The following is a 19,432-nucleotide window of genomic DNA, read 5'->3' as shown; positions in this document are numbered from 1 at the left end:
GTCATAAAGTTCAAGAAGAGGAGGGGGGAGGGGGCAAACAAACAACAACAACAAAAAAAAAAAAACAACACAAAAACAAAAAACTGTCATCTCTATGGAAATCCTGAGTACTTGGATTAGACTCAAAACAGTAACCAAATTCTCTCTGCCAAAATGGCAGAAGTGGGATAAGTATGGTCTGTTATTCCTCCTTGCCTTCTCCTATGTCTTGTGAGTATTACCCCTAAGTTGGCCAGTATAAGTCTACAGCTAAGTCTACTTAGTCTTACTTAAGTCTACTTAGTCTACTTAAGTCTACTACTTAGTCTACGACTAAGATGTAGATCCATTAACAGAAATGTCAGTTTACTATAAAGAAGGCTCTTGTGAAATTTCATGCTGGATACAGGGAGGTGACAAAAACATAGTGAAACATCCTGAGATTCCCCATCTATTTTTACAGTTCCAGGAGGATTGAACAAGCAGCTAGAAACCAAAGCCTTTAGCTGAGCCAAAACAAATAAAACTTTTTGAAGTTCTTGTATTAGTTACAAAGACACTTAAAACCTTTCAGAGACAGATGTACTGCTGCTGGGAAAAAAAAAAAAAAAAGAAAAAAAAAAAAAAGGACTTAAAAGCAGTGAGTTCTTCAATGGGGTCTGGATTCTTCCAGCTACTAGAGTAGGTGGCTTTTCACAAGATTTAACAGCAGAAGGGATACAATGGAGATTATAAAAATAAGATGGAAGAGGAAGACAAAAAATTAATCATTAAAAAGTCAATATTACCCCAAGGTTGCAAGCCTCACCTCATTATTTTTTGTATTGGTCAGTTCCTTTGAGCAAAGTTAATAACCAAACCAATAACTAAGAAAACAAGAAATACTGTTCAGCCATGAGTCCTTATCGCTTATCAGAATGGTTCATGATGGTGTCACTGGTGCTGGACAAAAAGCCAGGCATGGTGCATTTTCCTACTCATTGACTATTAGTCACATCTTGGTTAAATTAAAACATCATTTTAAATACTGCAGAATGTGGCACTTTGCTCAAATAAGGCATCTGTTCCAGCAAAATGTTATGTTTTGAACATTTAAAAAAAAAAAAAATGGAGAAAGAGAGAGAATTTTCAGTTTTTAAAGAAAGCATGTGGACATGAAGATGAGTCAGTTGGTTTGAGTGGTTACTGTATGTGAAGTTATTTTGAATCGTGTAAAAAATTAAAAATACTCTGAAAGAAATCACTTTCCTGAAATATTACTTTAGTGTTTTTCTTTGCCTTTGTTTTATTTTTATCTTTCCACTTTAGTAACCACTCAGTGAAGAGGAAAATAGAAAACTTTTACAACTCAGAAAGATCAGGAGATTAAAAATGTAGTCATATAGTTGTGGGATTCTGAATGGAGACTACAGATGAAACACCAGCAGTAACTGAACTCCCTTCAGAGTGGTAAGACATGCCAGTTAAAAGTTTAGTTTTCCTGTAAACACTAGGATTACATTGATGACCTTGATAATTTGGCAATTCTTAAGATAAGTGGAACTCAGGGGATATTCAAAACCTTATAAAACAGAGTACTCTGAGTAGTGATATTCCCAAAAGTTGCCTAGAACAAATTAGGGGACAATGAAAGCCAAAGGGATATTTAAATCCAAGGAGTTTCTAAGACATTGTAAGACTTTCCAGGGAGGTAGGGCTATTTTTGTAAATTTGCTTAAACTTCTTCACTCCATATGTTTTCACATTTTGCTCCTAAGCTTTTAATGTATTTAACATTAAAGAGTCATTGAACAGAAAGAAAACTATCCCGGGCTAATTTCAGGAAGCAGTTTTCTTCCTCCCAGTAGCATGTTCTGCCCATCAGGCTACAGATCCCACATCCTGCCTTCTGCCAGAAGAGCGCTTCCTTCTTGCCCATACCATAGTCCACCTTTCTACCAACTTTGAGCATATTTGTGGAAAAAAGCCCTTCACAGGGGCAGCATGCTATAATTAGAAGGTTGGAGCAGAGAAAGACATAGGTTTTAGCCCTTTCCAGCTGAGAAAAAGCAGCACCTAGGCCAGGCCCTTCTTGGAACAGGCCCTTCATGAGCACCTGAAACCTTGGCCTATTCTCAAAGCACCCAAGTCCCACAGGTGGGATCCACCTGCAGGAACAACCATCCCTCTGAGTTTGGGTTTTTCTCCAGTGAAACCTCCTTTGGATAAAGTGTACTTCAATACCCGTGATAGAAACAGGCCTTTGCAAAATGATTTAGTGACTACAGTTACAATACTCCTGAAATTACACTGTTGCCTCCTCTGGTAGCAAAGTCCTGCCAGTGAAATATGAGCTACACAAGGTGAAGTGTTGGGGCATTTCAGAGCATTCAGATGCTTAGCATCAATGTTATGCTGATGATGTTAAGTGTGTGCACCTGTGTTTTGTAAAGTAGTTGGTACTATGAATATTAATATGATAGAGGAGACAAGAATGGCCATATTTTTTGACCTGAATTACTCAGCTGCTAGTGAAAATTGGAGGCGAAATTTGTAAACAGGAAAAAGAAAAGAAAAAACATGTCTGCTGTTGATCCCTGCTCTATTTGTGGATGTATTATGGTTCAGAATGGGCTGGGACGGTGATCCTGTTGCAGGCTAGAAGAAAATAAATTAAAATGGAAAAAAGGTTCCCTGCCTAGCTCAGTCAGATGAACTATAAAATGTGTTGTTTTGGCATAAAACTTAAAGACCTCTTCTGGAAACTAAAATGAGAGGATGCCACAGCTAAGGACTCACAGGGGTGAGGTCTAACAGTTTTCTCCCTCATCTCTGCTGCTTACACAGATAAAACCACATTATAAAGCAAGAGATGCCCAGGTGCTACAGTGATGGAGAGTTCACAGATGGAAACAGTGGAGACAATGTGGAAAGGTCCTTTATACTGCAGCTGCTTGTGAATACTGGACTCATCTGCACTGGGAATACTTAAGACTTCTTCCCTGACTTTACTGTCTTTATAGAAGTAGTACAAAAGGTAAAATGACCTCACAAACAAGATGACTTTCTAGTGGCTGGTACAGTGGAACACTATCAAAAATACCATGTAAGTACAGTGCATGATGCTGCTGCATGTAACACAGTTTGTTTTGTTTTGTTTTTACTGTTCTGACCTGCAGTTCAGCTAATAGAAAAAAGTGAATCCCATTGTAATTGAGACCAAGAAAAGTATTATCTACAGAGTGATGATTTAAAAAAAAAAAAAGTTCCTGAAGTCTTTTGGAGTCTGTGAAACCTGGTCTGGAAATGTTAAGATACAGAGCACTTTACTTCTGATTGATTCATAAATAGTGTAAAAGTGGTTGGGAAATTCCCGTATTTCAAAAACATTTTATGCTCAAATTGAGAGCTAGAACTTCTTATATAACTGTAGTCTGAGGTTTGGGGAAAAAATACACTATTGCTTTCAGGATGAATCAAATGTTCTTGTAGAATTTAATTTACTTGTTTTTTACTCCATAACCTAAATTGTTTGTGTATGTACCATTAATGTAAAAACAAACAACAACAAAAAGAAACAACGTTTGCATGTAAAAATTTGGTTTTGAGTTAATATACTCCCATAACATATTTTGACAAAACTGATTTTTCCTGATAGGAAGTGCTAATAAGGACTGTTCAACCAGCTTTACACAGTGTGTCTCCTCATATTGTTTTTATGCCTTGTCTTCTAAAATTGACAGAAAACAGAAAACCCAGAATTACACAAACATGAAAGCAATGTTCAGTTTGTTGATTCAGAAGTACTGTGGTGCTGAAGCCTCATGGTGCCCCTATTTCATTCATTTACTCTTCTATGGAAATTGTTGGTGTATTTGCATGAAGTGTGGTTATGTGATACTGTCATATCCCAGATGATTTTGGATACCACAGAAAAGTCACGGTTAGAGAGAGTGTGTGAAATGTCTGAACCTTTGAAAGGTTCAGGCACGAGATGAATCTGCTTCATTATCCCAAATGTAGGCTGCATTCATAAAGCAATGCTTTTTGCAGTAGATGAGTTATGGAAAAACAGATAATGATTCATGAAAAAATCCTACTTGCACACAGTTAGATGATCATCTTACTGCTGCTTGTTTTTTTTCTAAGCACGAGTTTGGGTGTGGGTGCACAGTGGCATGTGGATAGGGGAAGGAGGGGAACTGTGTGTGCATGTGAGTTTATTTATGGAATTAATATATGGATTGGGATATTCTTTTTAGGTCTGTAAAGTGTGCGTGCTGCTTTTATTCATTAGCACCTACAAAGGATTAATTGCCATCAGGCGTGTAGGTGGAATTCTTGGCAGAGACCAAGAATGCAATAGGTTTGATGACAACCAATGATCTGCCAAAGCCTTGTCAGAAGAAGAAGCTAGTTTTGCTGTCACTCACCCACCCCTTTAAATTCAAATGCAGATGCTTCCAGGGGGTGTATGGCATCCATCCAGATCAGCATTTGAAACAGAGAGCTCCTAATACTGTATATATAGATAGAGCAGTGTCATGGCTGCTGTGCCTGTTGCCTGATATTTAAGGTGAGAGGAAAGTTGGAGAAATTAAATGGAGCTAGAAGGATACGAGTTGCTCTGGACTTTCTCCAATGGTGATAATATGGCAATAAAGACCCACCTGGTGTGGATGGTGGCTGTCATGTGTTGTTCAGCAGGACCTGTCACTAGGGAAATTGGTGACAAGAGTTAGCTGTAGATCTGTGAGGCCTATGAGAGCTGTCATGGGAAATCCTGGATTTACAAGGACTTTGCTGTGGTACATCATGCAAATCTAGGAGGTGCAGTGCCCTTATGGATGAGTGAGAACAGCATGGTCAGTATCGGGTTCTTATTTCCCAATGAAGAAACAAAGAGGCTGACAACTGATGGTGCCAGAAAGGGCCTATAAGACCTCTGGCCTAACCTTGGAGGTGATGCTTTTGCCTGCTTGTCTGCTAGCTCTAGACCTTTAGTGGGAAACTAAAGCTCTTGCAGGACTCTTCAGAAAAGCCCATTGTAATATAAGTAACGTGGCTAGGAACTGTCAGCATATTAAGTATGTGTACTGCTACAAATGACATGTCAGCTGTGGATGAAAACTTGCCTATATGGTATCTGTAAAATGAATATCTGACATATGAGGACAACCTGTAGTGACTTACCATAAGGAACACTATATAAACAATAACAATTTTTCTTTCTCCACCAGAATCTTGGAAACTATGTCACCTGAGATCAAATTAAGGACAAATAAGATTTACTATTTGCTTTTGTGGTGTTAAGTTTTGTTGCTGTGAAAACATGAATACGTTTATCAGGGAGTGTAGTGATGTAGTGATAGGACAAGGGGTAATGGCTTTAATATTAAAAAAGGTGGGGGGGGGGAGGAGAAGAAAGGTAGATTTAGATTAGAAGGAAGAAAATCTTATTATGAGGGTGGTGAGGCACTGGAAGAGGTTGTGAGAGGAGCTATGGAAGCCCCACTCCTCGAGGTGTTCAGGGCCAGGCTTGATGGGGCTTTTGGCCACCTGGTCTAGTGGGTGGCATCCCTGCCCATGGCAGAGGGGTTGGAACTAGATGAGCTTTAAGGTTCCTCCCAACCTAAACTGTTCTGTGATTCTATGTTCATTACAGTTAGTGTGTTTGGCTCTAGGGGCAAGTTTCAAATATACGCAGTTCATAAGATGGGCCCGTGTAACATTGCTTTGGACTTGCTTACAGCTATATGTCCTCTTATGCAGGAGTTGAAGAAATTTGCCTGACACATGACAGGGAGCCTTCTTTATAGCTTTTTCAGGTTATTCTAAGAACAAGTTTAATTCCTTAACTATCTGTGTAGAGAAGGCTTCAGAAACCAGCTGTGAGAAGGCCTATGCTGATGTCATTGAGGTGAATTAGAGGGGTCATTTGAGTATGGCTCAAGTTCCCTTTATATTCCAGAACGAAAGGAATCCTCTGCTGGTGCTGGGTTTCTTGATTGCATACCTTTCCTGTAACCTCAGATGACCCCCCTCTGCCTTTTTGCTGTGTCTGAGCAGGAAGGAGGGAGACGTGATAATTCCACTGGAATGTGGCATTTATCACCTGCTGTGTTCCAGGGGAATTAGAGGGGTTGCTACTTCATGCAGTATTTGATTCAATATATTCTGTAGTCTTTGATTCATACCCATAGCCATTTGTATGGCTTAGGGTTAGCTGTAAGAACTCAATACCGAAGTACATGAGCTCTCTGTAGTTGATTCTTTATTCAAAAAAAAAGAAGGGGGGGGGGGGGGGGGGGGGAAGGGAGACTGGCAGTAAAAAGAGGAGACTGAAAGTAGGCTACCTGTAAAAATATTATTTTAATGCAATACAAAAAATTGCATATTTCACTAGTTGCTCTGCTTTAGAAGTCTTTCCGATAAAATAATATTGTAACTTAAGTGTCTCATCAGGCTGTTGTGAAACCAATAATGCTTGTTAATTGCTTTGACAGCTTCATAAAAGATGCTATGAAAGTAATAGTTACTTCAGTTCTGCTTTATTTTCCATATTACAGTTGTGCTCAGGAATTGGAACATCTACTTTTATCAAATGGTGGGTGGTATCCACTTCATTTTTTTGACTGTTTCCCCAAGTAACAGACTGACATTAGAATAACAAATAAAGAAGAAACATAAATGGTTCGCCCTACATTTAATTTCTCAGTGTCACAGGAACAACTCATTCAAATATTTATTTTTTTACTGCACATGTAATTAACATGATTAGGCAACAAGTTCTACAGGTTAGTGAGAAATTTTGGGGTCAAATTGAGCCACTCTCTATCACATTTCATGAGGCTCCTTGCCAAATAATGTAGTCCTGGCATTTTTAGCAGTAAATGCTCCTATAGTGAATAGTACTTATTTTGTAAAGTTATTTAAGAAGAGTGAAACTTGATTTCCTGGGGGGGAGGGGGTGGTGTGGGTGGATGTCTGACAGGACAGTCTGTAGAACAGTTTTTCTGGAAGTCTACAGAAAGATAGTTTATTCCTTTATACATATACCCTTTTCTTTATTTTCACATTTTGAATTTCATTAAAAGTTGGCTTTACAGAGCTACTTACAGCTACTTGCTTCTGCTCTCAATATATGGTAATTATAGTATTTGCTATAACGATACTATATAGTGACCAAATGTAAAGTAAACTTATGAAAGGGAAGGAGTTGGCCCATGGTTTATTACTACTAAGATAAAATGATAACAAGCGGTCTCAGTGTTTCCCCTGTTCTCCCAACTGTGGTCAGGAAGAACTCTCTCCTTACAGGAGAGTTCATCATAGTTACGTATATTACCAGAATTTTATTTCTTCCTCTGAAGAACTGCAAGCTTCTTTTAAACAAAGCCACTTGCTGAGAGAGGGCACCCAACTAACAGGAACATAGAAGTGCTTTGGTACTGCAGTATTTTTTCTTCCTACAACTGTATCTCATTAATCTGGCAGTATTTATGTGGTAAATTTAATTGAAACTTACTTGTTACACATATTGCAGTTTGTTTTTTCAAGTCCAGAGTGACTACATTATCTTGTGATACTTGTGAATGTTATGACACTGATAGTAGTAGGTGGAATTAAAATTGCTTTAAAGGCAAGGCTTCAGCCTAAGCATGGTGCTGCTGAGATAAAGATATGAAACTTTTAAGTTCGTTTGGGGCTCATTATTGTCCTTTGGGTAATATTTGTAATTTCACATTATTTGATCAATCATCAGTTGATATAATTGTAATCTCTATGTAGTCCAATGACCTCAGGATTTGGGGGCCCTCCATACAAGTGTTCTGTGTTTCCCTGGTGATCTACCCCAAAGACCTTAGGAGATGTTGCTCTTGGGAAACTAACCTTGTCTATAGCTCTCTTCTAACCTTGTCTATAGCTCTCTTCTAACCTTGTCTATAGCTCTCTTCTAACCTTGTCTATAGCTCTCTTCTCCTTTTATTGTGACTTTGTCTGGTAGATTTGCCTGACATAGTTTTTGCTAGTCTTATCCTACCTGACTTTTCTCTCTTCAAAAGGAGCTCACTGGAGCAGAAGTATTTGGGTGACAGAGTAATCATTTAAAAAAAAAAAAAAAAAAGTTTAATACATCTTCAGAACTTCTTGATTCCCCCCCCCTCCCTCCCTCCCTTCCCTTTGAATTGGAAATGCAGTAACCAGGTCTGAGGTAAACACCACAGCTCATGATGTGTCAGGCTGACTACTTAAAAAAAATAAAATAAAAATCCACACTCTATCCCTTACTTGAAATCAATATTGACATATCTAGGTCACTTCCTCAGGAATTTGTCATACATCTCATAAAAATTCACAATAAATAATTTTCTACATCCTCTCTAGGTAGCCTTTCCAGTGCTTCGCAACCATTATAAACAGATATTTAGGGACCTTCGCTGCAAATTTAGCAAAATTCTCCCTCAGCTATTCTAAGTACATATGGAAAACATTGATCACCATTGTCTCTGTATAACTGTTTTGTACATATTTGAAGCCTGTCATCACGCTTCTGCTCCTCTTTCCTCTCCTTAGTCTCCTCCAGAATAAATAAGGCCAGTTTCTTCATCCTTTTCTCATGCTAGTCATTCTTCTGGTCTCATAACGTGTATTGATGGCTCATACAGCATAGTTCTGAAAGCTCGACTCAATTCAAACTTTGAGGTCTCACCAGAACTGAGCAGAGCAGCACAATTAGTCTTACAAGCCAAAACTGTTGAACCAAAAAATGGTTTCTTCAAATATTATGATGCTATGGATTTTGTATCAGTGTGGGCTCAAGTTGATAGTGAGGACCAATGAAAATTGGTCCTTATTTTTAATTACAGAGCAATTAAGCTAAAGTTCAGTTTGAAGAAATTATGACTACATCTACTTAGGTCTTTCTGTGGTCAAGTGAAATAGGTGGATGTGCTGTGTTCCAGGAGACAGAATGAGATGCAAGAATGTACTTTCCTGATATGTAATTTTACATTCCTGAAGGAAGTGAATTCCACAAGTTGCCTTTTTTTTGTGTGTGTGTTTGTTATAAATAGACGTTACAACTTCCCAGACATAAAACACATCTGAGCATACCCACAAGCTTATTCGATGAAACTTCTGCATTCATATATGTATAATAACCCACAGAAGGATTTTTTTTTCTTATAAAAGATGAGTAACTGTGTAACTTAATTTTTACTATATTTTTTTACTATCTTTGAAATTATTGCAGTGCTTTTGAAAGGAAAAAAGGAACAAAGTAAAAAGGATGTTTATAAGCTATTTAAAAGAGCTGGATTTTCCAGTTGTGCAGAGCACCTTTTGATGTTTTGCTGATCACCTAATTTTATATCTGAAGAGAGTCAGTATTAATTTATGGTATTATTTAAGAGGAAATGATTTAGAACATGATGTCAGATTCCTGTTCTTTTTAAAGCTCAGAGGCAGCTTCTCAAACTTTAAATTTAAACTCTAAGTTTATGGATGTTAAATCTTTGCATTTTAACGTAATCTAAGCTACTCGGTGATGAGTGTGGATGTTTGTGGAAGCTGCATGTTCTTATCTTATTACAAGAGGCCTATTTTAAAGTGCCTGAAAGTAGATGTTGGTCTGACAGATATGAACAAAACACTAGGAGATGTTTTAAAAATTTCATTTACTTACATAGTGTTTGTTCTGGCAAGTTCAGCACATTTATGGAAGTGAAGAATATAACATAGGATCTCAGTTTTAACAGTATTTTAATTCAGGGATGTACATGCCTACCAATAAGCAAATAGTAATATGAACACATTTCCCTGGGAGGTATGCTGTCCTAAACTCAGGTCTACAAAAATATATTAGGTGCAGGCTATCTCCATGTGCCAAAAGATGAGGTAGTGGGGAAGAAGACCAGCCTGCCTGAACAGAGAATTTTGGCTAGAGCTCAGGAAGAAAAAGAGTTTATGACCTTTGGAAGAAGGGCAGGCCACTCAGGAGAACAACAATGTTTTGAGCCTATGAAGGCAGAAAATTAGAAAGGCCAATGCCCATCTGGAAATTAATCTGGCTACTGCTACTAAAGACAATTAAAAAATACCTCTATAAATACATTAGCAACATAAGGAAGACAAAGTAGAATCCCCATCCATTACTGGATTTAGGGGGGAACAGTGGCAAAGGATGAGGAAAAGTCTGATGTACTTAATGCCTTCCTTGCTTCAGGCTTTAGTACTAAGACCAGTTGTTCTCTGGGTACCTAGCCCTCTGAGCTGGAAGACTGGGGTCTTCATTCTGCTTCCAATGCCTATAATAAAAGGAAATGGTTAGTGCCATGCTACAACATTTAGGTGTACACAAGTCTATGGGGCCAGATGGGATCCATCCAATGATGCTGAAGGAGTTGGCAGAAATGCTCAGCCACTTTCCATCATTTATCAGCAGTTCTGGCTACCTGGGGATTCCCCAGTTTAATTGGTGGCTAGCAAATGTGACATCCATCTATAAGAACGACCTGAAGGAGGATCTGGGATACTACAGGTCTTATAAGCCTGACCTTTGAGCTAGGAGAAGCTATGGAGCTGATCCTCTTGATTGCTATCATGCAGTACATACAGGGCAACAAGTTGATCAGGGCCAGTCAGCAGGCCTTTATTAAAACCCGGTCCTGCATGACTATCCTGACCTATAGCAAGGTGACTTGATTAGTGGATGAGGGAAAGGCTGTGGCTGTCTACTTAGACTTTAGTAAAGATTTTGACACTGTTTCCCACAGCATTCTTCTGGAGAAATCTGCTGCTCATGGTTTGGGTGGGTGCACACTTTGCTGGGTAGAGAACTGGATGGGTTACTAGGCCCGAAGAGTTGTGGTGAATGTAGTTAAATCCAGTTGGTCACAAGTGGTGTCCCACAGACCTTGGTACTGGGGTCAGTTCTCTTTAGTATCTTTGACAGTGATCTGGACAAGAGGATCGAGGGCACCCAGTAAGTTTGCAGACAACACCAATTTGGGCATGAGTGTTAATCTGCTTTAGTGTAGGAAGGCTCAACAGACAGATCTGGATAGGCTGGATCGATGAACCACATGCAGTTGGCCTTTGCTCAACAAGACTAAGTGCTGGGTCCTGCATCTGGGGCCCAACAACCTCACACAGTGCTACAGGCTGAGGAAAGAGCAGCTGGAAAACTGCCTGGTGGAAAAGGAGCTGGGGTATTGATTGGTAGTTGGCTGAATGTGTGCCTGCAGCATGGTCAGTTGGCTGAAAGGGTTACCAACAGTATCCTGGCTTGTATTGGAAACAGTGTGGCCAGACAGTGGGACTAGGAAAGTGATTGTCCCTCTGTACTCAGCTCTGGTGAGGCCCCACCTCAAATACTGTGTTCAGTTTTGAGCCCCTCACTACAAGATAGATGTCAAAGTGCTGGAGCACACCCAAAGAAGTACAACCAAGCTTGTGAAGGGTCTAGAGAACAAGTTTTATGAGGATTGGTTGAAGGAACTGGGATTATTTAATTTAGAAAAAATGAGGCTGAGGGGAGATCTTAGTACTCCCTACAACTATTTCAAAGGAGGTTGTAGTGAGGTGGCAGTCTGTCTCTTCTCCCAAGCAACATGAGATAGGACATGTGGAAATGTCCTCGAGTTATACCAGGGGAGGTGAGGTTTGGGTATTAAAAACACTTATTTGCTCAGAGGGTTGTGAGTTATTGGAAAAGGCTGCACAGAGAAGTAGAGTTACCATCCCTGAATGTATTTAAAAGACGTTTAGAAATGAAGGTGTTTTCCAATCTAAATAATTCTATGGTAGAAAACACATCAGCATCTTAGTGTTAGTGGCAAAGTGGCTTCATTGCAATCACCATGATGGTTTATTTAGGTATGTTATCTCATATGTTATCACAAATACAGTCATGTTATCTGCCTCTTTCACCTGTTGCTCATTAAAATTATTTTAGAATTTCTTAAGCCTTCCTTTTTTGACTCTTATAAAGACTAGTAAAGACTAGGAGAATAATGCTGTCTCCCATCGGTTCTCCAGTCCTCCACACAGAGCAGCAAAGGTGTTCTTTAACACTGGTTTCTTCTTATTGAAATTTTTTTTTGGGGGGGTGTGGGGGAAAGTCATTTATTTATTTTTCTTACATTTTCTGCTTGGGTGTGTGGGGAACAGCATTGCCAAGAAACTTTGCCTTGGCTCAGCTTTATCAAAACTACACATGATCCATTTCCATTAGAGCATGACAGAAGGAAAAAGGTTCCTTTGGTATGTTCGTAAGGTGATTATGGAGAGGAATCATATCATATATATGATATCATATCAGGAATGGAGAAGAGAATTTATGCTTCACCTGAATGAGAGCCATTTTAAAAATGGTGCTGTGGAGGTCTCAGGCAGACTTCTGAAGTTGTATCAAGGTCTCTGGGAGTGAAAGGTATATTTAAAGAAACCAGGAGAATATGGCTGACAGCCCAGGTGTATTTCATACCAAAGAATGTAAATCTGTTGAAATGATTTTTTTTTTGTTTTTCATTTGTCCTTATATGTTGTTGTTCCATGTTTCTCTTTCTATGAATCAATCAGTAATATTAAAAAAATAAATAAATAAAAATTATGGAAGTGAGCATATATTACTCATTTTCTTTCCTGATGCAGGTAGCTGCATGGGTAGATAGGTGGAGGTCAGTTAGTCCTCAGTTAGTAGATATGGCTATATTTTTCAGTGTATCCTTTTAGCTGACTAGAGTTTTCCTTCTAATCCCTGAATAGATCTACCACACGCAGCCTGGGGTGGAATCGTTATCCAGACATTCACCACATGACTCAAAATATAATCCCAATAAAGCAGACTGTTTGTTTCACATTGAGTAGTACACCTTTCAGATGGATGACTCAGCTGGGCATAGGTCTGCATGACTATGCTGTATTGTTCACACCACGCATGTTAAGATAAAAGCATTTGAAAGTGAAAAGGTATTTTCTTTTCTGCACTCCAAAGGACAAAACACAACCATGTTTTGTTTTGGTTTTTAGCAAATAGCAGTAAAGACATACTATGGTACAGAGGTGTGAAGTGTCAAAGTAGAAAACACATCATCTCTGAACAAGAAGGAACCCAGGCAGCAAATCATTGTTTACTTCTGATGGAACACTACTAAAGTCTTGACCTGTTGTAAATACTTTTTCACATTATGTCTGTCTCTTCCTCTAATTGCTGTTCTATAGCAAAGTTATTTTCAACAAACTCAGTCCTTCAGTGTGGGCCGTTTTAGTCAGATTCTCTTCTATACTTAAACCCTTTTCATTGTTTCCGTGCCTCTTCTGTTTTTATGTGGCTTTGTGCTATGTTTCTCTTTTGTAATGCTGATTAAGATAGAAGTCTATTAAACTTTTGTTTAAGTAGCTATCCAAGCTGTGTTTTAGGAGATTTCAGATGGTGTTGGTTCAGCTTTTTTTTTTTCTTAAATAAATCATAATCTTGGGTTTGTGCCCTGGCTTCAAACATCCTTTTAGATGTCAGGACTATAAAGATTGGTTGATCAGTCTAATATTTACTCCTCAAGTGGTGACAGGGCAGGGGAAGAAGCTCATTTACTGTTAGTGTGTGTTTCTAAGAAATTTTCATGCAGGTTTTGGCAGAACTAGACTGTCCTCTCTTCCAACCTCCCCCAGAAGTTCTTACATAGAAAATGTCTTCGTTTTCCAATTTGTTTTTGTGAAGACTTTTGGGGTCCTTTTGAGTAAGATGTACATCATTTAAAATGAAAATTATATGCCTGATTAAAGCAGTACTTAAATGCTTCTTGGATGCTGCTTGTTACAGTGGATGTGCAGAATGCTTCTGGATTTGTTTGCTTAAAATAGGATTTTTTCAGATGGTCTAAGTATTTATAATGTACAGTCAGCATTGGTTTAAGACTTATGTCTTAAGATGACTTTTCTAGCTTCAGACTTGTGTTGAGGTTGAATTTTGCATTTAAGATACTAGCAATAAGCCTGTCTGATGCAAGTGCAGCAAGTTTACGTATAAGATGTTAACACAGACTCTGTGTATAAGCCATAACTGAAGTTCATACAACTTTTCATTCAACAATGAATGGGGTGCTGGTAAAGCCCCAGATTTCTTAAGATTACAGACTTGCCAATAAATGTTATGTATAACCTGTCAAGTTATCCCTGTTTGCTTTTATATAAATCCGTTATCGGTTAGTGGTTTGTAGAATTACTGTGTTGAAACAATGTCACCAATACCAAATCTTGACATATTATTGGAATACAATGATTTCCTTCCAAATGTGCAACAATCCCCAAAGACAGAGTATCAAAGTTGTCCTAAAACAATAATATTTTTTTTAATTTCTCGTAGCCCTTAAATAAGTTATCTTAAACTTATTATAAAGTCATTATTCATATTTTCAGAGTGATTTGTAATCCATTAGGAGGTAAAAATGGGGAGAAAAACATGTAAAAGATAGTTCTTGATTATTCTACTTTTACATATAGTACAGTTCCCAGCAATAATGAATATATTAACCAAACAAATGAAACCTTGATTACTCTCTGAAGTATTCTGACAGCATACTTCCTGAATTTCTTTGTGGAGGAAGTGGCTGCTCAACCACTAGCCAATGGCTGGGTTCAGCTATTTATGGAGATACTGCTCAAGTAGCTTTTTTTTTTTTTTTTGTGTACTTTGCTTTGTTTTTATTGTAGGTACATCATTGCTGGTATTAAAACTTAATGTAGTTTATACAATAAAAGCCTTGTAAAATTTCTAAAACATGGTGCAGCTTTGATTGCATTTCATGTGGTTTAACATGTTTGAGAGAATTATTTTAAGAAGTTTTAACATTTTATTAAATGCAGACATTTATAAAAGTTTCACAGCTGAAAGTTGTGTTTGGCTGATGTGAGGTCTGAAACTAAATCAGCCTGGTTATGCTTTATTAAGAAATAAAACTTCATATTTATAATACTCTGTGTAAAGCTTTATCACACGTTGTTAGAGAATAAGTTCTTAGCAATGTCTTCAGTGACTAGAGCTGCAGGCTGTAGCCCACCTCTTCCTGGAGAGTCATGAAATGAGCTGTTGCAGCATGAAAGTTCAGCCTCTGCTGCAGAAGCCTCCCTATGAGCTGTTCAGAGTCACTGTCGCTGGCACATCTGCCTTGGCATTATCTGGCTTGTAGAAGAGCCACATGGGCAGGTTTTCAGTTTTGGATATTTTCCTTATGGAAAGCTGAAGAGAAATCTATGGTCTTTAAGGTGTCTGTCATGAAGTGCAGAGGCTAGAGATAGTTGTTTGGTGTTTTTTTTTTTTTCCCTGAGTTAACCACTATGGTGACATGTTAGGAGCAGTATAGAGGATATAGAAATTGTGGTAATGGAGGTCACTTCTAAAAAGACTTGTAATCCAAATGTGGTAACTGGAGGATTTTTGTTGCCTTTGCAGCTGGCAGTGGTTTTTAAGGATGGCTTGATTTATTTTCATTCCTGTTCTAGAGAAACACCCTCTGAGAAATCCTGAAGAAAAATACTGATGCCCAATATAGACACTTACTCCAAGAGCACCATTATCTAGAGAGAAGGTATCTTGTCTCTCTCTGCTGGTTCAGTGAGGAAAATATGGAGATTTTACCACACTTCTAGAGGCAGATAGGTGGTGAAATGAGTATGCGATGGTTTTCTAATTTGCCTTCTTAAAGATTTAGTGAGTTGATCATTTTCTAATGAGTAAGTAAGGAGCGTCAAAATAAGAAACACTTCTTAGAACCAAGTCCTGTGCTATTACTTTTCTTACATTTTAAGGTGTTAGCTCCTTTAAGACACTTTCAGTAGTTGATAGATTATTCTTGTTTGATTAATTGACATAAAGAAACAGCCTGTGAGGAAAGCCCCCAGTATTGATTAGAGTTTTTATTGAAAATGCAGAGAAAAGTTTTCAAAATTTTTTCCCCTCTCTCCCCTGAGTGCACTGGGAACTTTCCATGTTTTGGGTCAGGAAGAAGATCACAACCAATTGATTATTTTTTCATTTTAATGAAGCTGATCTTTTTTCCCAGAATATGCACTTTGCAGTCCACTGATTTGGACAGGGAAATCTGTCCTTGTTAAGAAAAATAGTGAATAATACAGAGCTGTCAGAATATTTTTGGATGTGGACTATGTTTTTGTTTTTGTTTTAGCTGGAAATGCTACATTAACTTTGCCTCAGGACACTAATTAACAAACTGGCCATTAATTGCTGGTAATAAGGAAGTTGTCAGCAGTCATTGTTTCCTTAAACTGCCTAAATTCAAGAGGACAAGTTTAGAAGAAAGCACCTCTATGAAAGATCCTTGTCATCTTCCCCCTAACGAGGGAAAGCAAGTGAATGAAAAGGACCTTAGGACTACTTACTGTCTGATACTGTTAGTTTGTGAAACCACAGAAGCTTGTCTAGAAATGACCAGTAATGTGATACTGGAGTAAAATGTTTTCTTGGTAACACCTCTTGTATTTGACAGGAAAGAAAGCTTACTAGAAACAGTCATGAGAATGTGATTTCATTTGTGAAGATTGAAATGAATGGTAGCCATCTACTTATTTCTTGTCTGTCTTCACTTGCTCATGCAATAAATGGAATAATGACAGATATGTATGTGACGTTACAACCAGCAATGTTTGTTACCATTTACTCCCCAGGTGAAATTGGGCTGAAATTGGAATACATATCTTGGGCCCCAGGGCACTTGGATAGAGGTTATGCCGGTTAGATTTAAGGGTGGAAAAGTATTCCACCATGGAAAGATGACAGTAATTTTCAGGGAGTTCACAGAAAAATTCTGTCTTCTTGTATTCTAGAAGCATACACTACCTGTGTTTTTCACAGTTTCTTATTCTCAGAAAAGATGTGGAAAGGGATATAATCACAGAGAAAACTGATTCTGAAGAGTTAGGAGTGGGCTTACATATTCTACAGGTTGTATAGGGATATAAAAAAAAAAAAAGCAATTTCTAATTTTAAAAAGGGCTTGTAATCTGCTAATTTATTTGCTTTTCTTATGCTGAACTGAGGAGGTCAGTTTCCCATTTGATTAATAATGACCGTACCTCTTTTTCTCTATCAATTTTTTTTTCCACTTTAAAATCTCTATCTAAATATATGATATTTATTGAATTTTACATTCTCAGTTTTGTGAGAAGGGGTAAAATCAGATGGCCTACTGTTTTCAGTCCTAATTTTAAGGTCCCATAATACTACGGGAATGCTGAGCTTACTTAGACATATGTCTGTATCTGGATTATAATAACTTTTCAAATTAACTTTGATTATTGCAAAACCAGAATCATTGAGGAAGTAAACTTTGCTAGCATATTAAAGTCAAATGAGAGTAAATGCCCAAAAAGTTGTGCTGCGTATCCAAGATGATAGGTTTTCTTAACCAGATTTTAATTTGAGAATATCAGTCATGGATTTTTAATTAGATGTAATCCCCCTTTTTACTTCCCTTTACTTAGATTTCTAAAAAGTGAAAGCAATTTATATATATGTATCTTTATGCCCTGAATCATTAGTGGTTTACCTACTACACTTCCAGAAGGCATTTGGGTATTATAGAGAAGATTGCATTTCAGGACCTTGAATATAGTTTTGATGAATCTCAACCTTTTTTTCATTTTGGCCTTCAATTTAAGGTGCATGTGAGGAAGGAAGTGTTACTTACTTACAAAAGCTTCCCCAGATTAGGCATACCTTAAAGAAAATGTAAACCACAGGGAACAGGATATGCTGAGAATAAATCTCAGAGAAGATTTTTCTTTTAAAGGACAATGCATTCATCTCCATTAAGCTGTATTTGCTTAAATGAGTGCTGAAAAACAATAGTTGCTTTTGAAGAATGTGAGTCATGCATCATAATAACTGCAGCAACAAAGAAGCAGCAGCAGCAACAGTATTCCCTATGTTGTTTGTGAAAATCAGGTCAAACTAATTCAGTGACGCTTTAAGCATGAAGAGGCATGGCAGCAGATGGAAGTATCTGGTCATGTTAGACTCTACAGGAAGGACTGACTGGAAAACCATATTTCAAAAGAGATTACTAAATTTCTGTCAAACCTTGTGTTTTTCCCCAGGGATTGGGAGAACAGAGAATGCGCCTCACTAAATTTGTAGGTGATAGTAAGATGGAAAGAACAGGGATCCTTGGCTGGAGAATTGGATTAGATTTCAAAATTATCTTGATGGACTGGTGATACCTCTTTAAAATGGCACAAGTCAGTTAGGGCAAGTTTAGCTCCTGTCTCCAAAGAGAAAATATATCTGATCATCTACAGAAACATGATGGACAAGAACTGAGAACTGGCTCAGCAGCAGTTTTATAAGACTGCTGTATCTGTTGTAGCTTACAAACTGAACATTGAACATGAGCCAAAAATATATGGGGGGTGGAGGGGGATACTTGAGCAAAATGTCTTGTGGAAGAGATATGACCAGAGTCTTGTACTGCCCTAGGCATGCCATAGCAAGGAACAAGTTGGAGGACTGTACTTTTGGAGTTTTGGAGCTTGCCCTCCCAAAATTATGGGACCCACTGGAGAGGATCCAGTGGGAAACAAATGACTAAAGACACTCCCTATAATGGACTGTTATGTTCCTTTAGGGTTTGCTTAGTCTAAAGCAGAGAAGATTAAGGAAGGATGTGCTTTGAAAGATGGCAAGCTGCAAATAAATCTTTTGTTAATATGTCTGCATAAGGAGAAATGAGTCTACTGCATGGAGAAATATGGAAGTGAGATGGTAGAAAATGCTGACAGTAACGATATTGATTAGTTACTATATAGTGGTGAAAACTTCATGTCTGTAGGCACTGTGGATGAATTTTCAGTGGTAATGTTGAACAAACATCTGTCAAGAGAGGCATAAGTATATATCTTTTGAGCTGTTGTAGATTCTTTGATGTAGTGTTGACTGGATCAAGAGACTGAGGGAGCTCTTGTTGTCCCCTTCAGCCCTGTGGTTATTCTTTGTAGTAACACCTTGCTGAGTCAAGTCAGCTGGGATAAGAACTATTTCTTCATTGGACTTGAAATGTTTCTTTTTGTTGTTTGTTTGTTTTCTTAAACAGTTTTAATAGCTTCAGTTGTTGCATAATGATATAATCAAATGATAACATGGGGAGGGCAAAGGGTTTATGTTGCAGGACCACACTTAAGCCCCATTCTGGAGTTTGGACTTGATTAGAGACTATACCGTGATTGTGCCTCCAAAAGCTTAAAATCTAAATGAATAACAAGCAACAACATGTGGATGAAGCAAATTGGTAGAAATGGATAGTGGGAGGATGAGCTCATTTACCATTAGTTATCACTCAATTAATCTCTTCTTGGCTGCGTGTTACTGGCTGTCAGAGTCTGGTAGGCCTTGTGGAAGAAGCAAGCCTTAAGGTGGGATGAAATCCAAATTAAATAGCTTGTTATTTTGAGCTAAACA

The 19,432-nt window shown here is 38.0% G+C and overlaps 1 long non-coding RNA gene across 2 annotated transcripts in view; it reads left to right on the top strand.

Moving 5' to 3' along the window:
* Window positions 1-2,473: 2,473 nt before the first annotated feature.
* LOC137852792 (uncharacterized) overlaps window positions 2,474-19,432 on the top strand; it is a 288,725-nt gene continuing 271,766 nt past the window's right edge. For both annotated transcript variants that reach the window (XR_011094046.1, XR_011094045.1), the window contains exon 1: window positions 2,474-3,064. This is a non-coding gene — a long non-coding RNA (uncharacterized lncRNA). The remainder of the gene's footprint in view (window positions 3,065-19,432) is intronic.

The sequence above is a fragment of the Anas acuta genome, chromosome 2 (assembly GCF_963932015.1).
Source record: "Anas acuta chromosome 2, bAnaAcu1.1, whole genome shotgun sequence".
NCBI classification, from domain to species: domain Eukaryota; kingdom Metazoa; phylum Chordata; class Aves; order Anseriformes; family Anatidae; genus Anas; species Anas acuta.
The sequence above is the reverse complement of the archived record's forward strand: the minus strand, read 5'-3'. Positions and strand labels throughout refer to the sequence as shown.